Source organism: Euprymna scolopes, chromosome 20 (assembly GCF_053919585.1).
Source record: "Euprymna scolopes isolate OS-2025 chromosome 20, ASM5391958v1, whole genome shotgun sequence".
Taxonomy (NCBI): domain Eukaryota; kingdom Metazoa; phylum Mollusca; class Cephalopoda; order Sepiida; family Sepiolidae; genus Euprymna; species Euprymna scolopes.
The window spans coordinates 69410558-69416010 of NC_136501.1; the positions used below are offsets into that span (position 1 = coordinate 69410558).

Sequence of the window (5453 nt, forward strand, 5' to 3'; positions counted from 1 at the left end):
GAAAATTTCAAAAGGACTGTATAACTGGTTACGGTCAATAGTAGTTCTCCCCAGCGCAAGTCTTTGTTATTATTATTCTATTATTATCAGCATTATATTATTACCGTTATCATTCCGTCCGTTATCATGCTGTGCATCCCTGAAAAAGGAAAGTGGAATATTCCAAAAAGTGGAATATTACAAATAAACCTTGTCAACCTTGAAAATTGAAATATTAAAAACAAATTGGTGTCCTTGTTGAGGCAAAGCTAATAAAAATGATTTGTCTTTTTTTGGCTTTTTGGCTAAGATCAAAGTGTAGTATCTGTTCTTCAGGTGCTACATTTAAATTTCTTCTCCTTCAGTGGAAGAGAAATCCTTTACGACTAAAACAATTTTTTCTTCACGTTAAAAACAAAAAACGCCCATGGTGTCTAACTCTGTCCCGTGGGAAGGCCTTGTGAATAGGTTCTATGTTTAATGTAACAAAGTTTTAAAATTAAAAAAGTAACGGGAAAAAGTTATTTCTAATTTAATTTATAAATGCCCAGGAAGTGTTACTCCTGATTAATTATAAAACGCCCTGGAAAATGTCCGTTCTGATTAATTTAAAACTTTGTAACATTACACATAGTACCTATTCACAATGTCTCTCCACAGGACTGATTTAGACACGAGGGCCGTTTTTTAAAGTGGAGAAAAACTTGTCTTAGTCGTAAAGGATTTCTCTTCCACTGAGCGAGAAGAAATTGAAATGTAGCACCTGAAGACAAATCATTTTTATTAGCTTTGCCTCAACAGGGACACTAATTTTATTTTTAATATTTCAATTTTCTTTTCAAGGGTGACAAGGTTTACTTGGAATATTCCACTTTTTAGAATATTCCACTTTCCTTTTTTAGGGATGCACAGCATGAAAACGGACAGAGCGATAAGCGTAATAATATAATGATGTTTAATGTAACAAAGTTTTAATATTAAAAAAGTATATGGAAAAAGTTATTTCTGATTTAATTAAAAAATGACCTGGAAGTGTTACTCCTGATTAATTATAAAATGCCCTGGAAAATATCCGTTTTCATTATTTTTTTTTGTTTACTTGCCTCTCCACAAGGGCGGAATTGGACTTGAAGTCAGTTAAAAATTCAGGGGGAAACCAGCTCCCCAAAAGGGTATCTTTGGTCAATAACAAAAATAAGAATTGTATGAGTAATGGAAGGACTTCTCCTCTATTAACCAAGACCAAAAAATGGGGGGGGAGGAATTTAAGTTAATGGAATGCTGAAACTGATAGTATACTCAGACATTCTTGTTGAAGCAATGGTTACCTAATCTCTAACCGTGTTAATGTTTTTATGTATTACTTTCGAAAAGCTGCTGAATCAGTTTATGATGTAAAACTCCCTTTATTTCAAGCATATTTTAAGCAGTGGGTTATGAGATATGAAGTCAGTCCCGGAAATTACTCAAACTGTTTACGATTTAAACATTACTTTATTTCATGTATATTTTTAAGAGTGGGGTGGGGGATATTAAATCAGTCCCGAAAATGGGTGAACCCGTTTACGCATTATACATTACATTATTTCATGTATATTTCTAGCAGTGGGTTTGGGATATAAAGTCGGTCCCGGAAATGGCTTAGCAGTTTACTATTTAGATATTACATTATTTCATGTATATTTTTAGCAGTGGGTTTTGTATATAAAGTCTGTCTCGGAAATGGCTGAAACAGTTTACTATTTAGACATTACATTATTTCATGTATATTTGTAGCTATAGGTTTGGGATATAATATTATTTTGTACGCTATCGGGTTCCTCTTGATGGGATGATAGCCGAAAGAGCTCTAGAGAAATGTCCGCCTATTTTATTTAAAATTTTATATAAATTTTATACCTCCAAACATTCATATATATATATATATATATATATATATATATATATATATATATATATATATATATATATATATATATATATATACATACATACTTCTGTTATATTATTTTTAAAAGCCTGCAAATCACAAGAAAATAGAGGTTTATTAAATGTAAACGGTTAATGTAATCGTTAATGGTGTAAATTGTGTCAAAGAATGATTGTTTATTGGGACCTCTCAACAAGGAGTGTTTAAAATTTATTTTAAAGGCTACCGTATTCTATTACACTGGGACGCAGGCCAACGGAACAGGGCTCAACAGGCGATAGGTTATGGGAAAGACACTCTGTTCATTGACTCTATAAGAGTATCAATTTATTTGCTTCCCCACTGGTTTTTTAATGTGGAGAGAGAGGGAGTGGGCGAGGGAAAAGGGGGACCATCTCCCGAGAGGTGGGAAATGGGAGCTGGATAAGCACTGTTTGTATGAAGGGTTGCCCCTACATTGACCAAGTCAGATATGTGGGGTTACCCCCACATATGGCCTGTACTGGTCTTTGCTCGCAGCATCTGTTTGATTTATTTGCTTCCCCACTGTGCAAATGAGGCACAAGGCCGTTTTTTAATGTGAAGATGGAGGGAGGGGGGATGGCGGGCCAGCACCCGAGAGGTTGGAAATGGGAGCTGGATAGAACCTGTTGGTATGAAGGGTTGCCCCTACAGTGACCAAGCTCAGATATGTGGGGTTACTCCCACATATGGTCTTTGCTAGTCATAGCTTGCAGCATCTGTTTATTTATTTGCTTCCCCACTGAGCAAATTAGGCAGGAGGCCGGTTTTTAATGTGGAGAGAGAGAGGGGGGAAAGGGGGACCAGCTCCCGAGAGGTTGGAAATGTGAGCGGATAGTAGCTGTTGGTATGAAGGGTTACACCTACATTGACCAAGGTCTGATATGTGGGGTTACCCCCACATATGGTCTTTGCTTGCAGTATCTGCCGGATAGATACTACACTTTGATCTTGACACCCGTGCCGCCGACGCGGGGTTCGGGCCAGTTGACTCTATACTAGTAGAATGTAGAGGAAATCATATATAGTAGTTGTAACAAGCTGAGTGATTTCAATAAAGGTTTAAAAGTGACTACGGTTTTGATTTCAGTCGAGCAACTGTCATAAAAATAGCGATATAGCAAGGATAAGCTTGAAACGTCTTTTCGTAGCAAAGAGGTTACAGGAGAAAGAAGGATATATCATACTATGTTTCTAGGACGCTTTTGAACCTTATCAAAATATCTTATAGAAGGACAAGCAACTCCTGCCCAGATGTCGCGATAGTACTCAATTTTATGACGTACTTTGCTCTTATACAGAGTAAAGATTGGATCAGTAGTTAGATTACTTCTGAGGCAATACAGTGAAACAACAATTTTTCCAAGGATATTTACAACATATTTCATGCATGTGTTTTATTTCAATTCATGACTGAAGGTTAGATTCAGAAGTTTGTCAAGACGTAGAGCTGGCCCAATACACGAGTTTTTTTTTTAATTTTAATTGGGGCAGTATGGCAGTATGACATTATGATGAAAGGAAATAAGCTTTGTTTTCAAAGTATTAATATTAACCAGTAACAATTTCCTCATTGCAATATGTTGTTAAAATAAGAAGGCAGGGAATCAGAAAGATCTTGGTCATTGCTTACTTTTTAAGTGTTGCCATATATTGTGGTGTCGTCTCCAGATATGTCTACAAATAAACTAAGAAACTTAATTCATAAAAATCAGGAAGAGAATACGTCCAAGATTATACATTGAAGGATACAAGCGTTTATACAATGAGTTTCCATTTCTGCCCATCGAAAACTACACTTATAAACCTGGCATAGAGAAACAATTTAATTATTAAGATGACGTTTCCTGTAATTTTATAGCTGCGATCTAATGAAACAGACTTTTATGCAATACTCTATTATAAGCCTTTCACTAAACCTATCAGATAAAAAGGTTATATATATATATATATATATATATATATTTATATATATATATATATATATATATATATATATATATATATATAAGAGAAAGAAAAGTAAAACTGTAATTTGAACTTTACAATCAAAATTTATTGTACGATTGAATACTAAAAAAAAACACAATTTACAAAGACCTTATTCTGCGTAGTTTCAAAGAATCTATACTTCTTATTTTTTTCCTCGGGTATATATATATATATATATATATATATATATATATATATATATATATATATATATATATATATATACAGAGAGAGAGAAAAAGAGAGAAAGAGAAAGAGAGAGAGAGCGAGAGAGATATACTAGCAAAAGTAATCGCCGTTGACTGGGTTCAAAATGGACTCAGATTTATTTAAGTATGATAGGTTATGAAAAGGAACGGTTGTTAAGAGATAGCTTCGAATTCGGGGGTATCCAAACCAAAGTAAAATATAATAAAAGAAAAAATAGAATAGATAAGCCCCATAATTCATTATACCATACCTGTTCACACTGAAAACACTTATCAAAATATTCTGTGGATCTATATTAAAAAAAACCTTGTTAAACTTTGTGACATATTTCCATTCTATGGAGGTTAGGCGCGAACGAACAACCCATCAATTTATTATACCATGTTACTTCAAACTGAAACATAATTATCAAAATATACTTACGCAGATAGATATGAAAAGTCTATGGAGGGCAGGCGCGGAGGCAGACTCCACAATTTTAATATACCATCCCTATTCAAGTTTAAACATACTTATCAAATTATTCTTATGTACATCTATATCAAAAACATTTGTAAACGGTTTTTTTATCTTTAAATTTTTATTTCTATACTTTGTTGACCAGGCGCGAACCACATGTTCTGCAGGATAAAACATATCCATTCCTGTGTCTCGATACATCTTCTATTATTATATGCAATCAGTTTTTTTTAAAATAGTCAACCATATAGAAGCCTATTCGTGACCACACACTCACATACACATACACACACGCACACACACAAAGCTTTATATTATAGATATAATATCAATTACCATTATTCTCTATTATAACAGATGATAAAGAAGACAGCAACACTTTCACAGAAAATTGTGGCAGCATCGTTTCGGAGGCGTCGGTATAAGTATTTTATATTAAAATTAACCAATGATAATATATATATATATATATATATATATATATATATATATATATATATATATATCATATATACTATATAAACATATAGTAAGTTATAAAATATATATGGCCCACAAAATAATATATATGTATATATATATATATATATATATATATATATATATATATATATTTCTGTAGAAATATATATATTTTATATCGCAATATATATTTTATAAATTACTACCTAGCTCTACATACGTATTGAGCACGGTTGAAGTAAATACTCTAATTTTACGCATAAATTTATACTTTCTCATATTAATTTATGTGATTAAATAAAGTAATTATATATATATATATATATATATATAGAGAGAGAGAGAGAGAGAGAGAGAGAGACTAAGCATGTATCTTACGTATATCGAAGAGAAAAGTAAA

At 32.7% G+C, this 5453-nt stretch overlaps 1 pseudogene; it reads left to right on the plus strand.

Annotated features, from left to right (window-relative positions):
- Nucleotides 1-264: 264 nt before the first annotated feature.
- LOC145241856 (U2 spliceosomal RNA) lies at nt 265-425 on the plus strand (annotated as a pseudogene).
- Nucleotides 426-5453: the final 5028 nt, after the last annotated feature.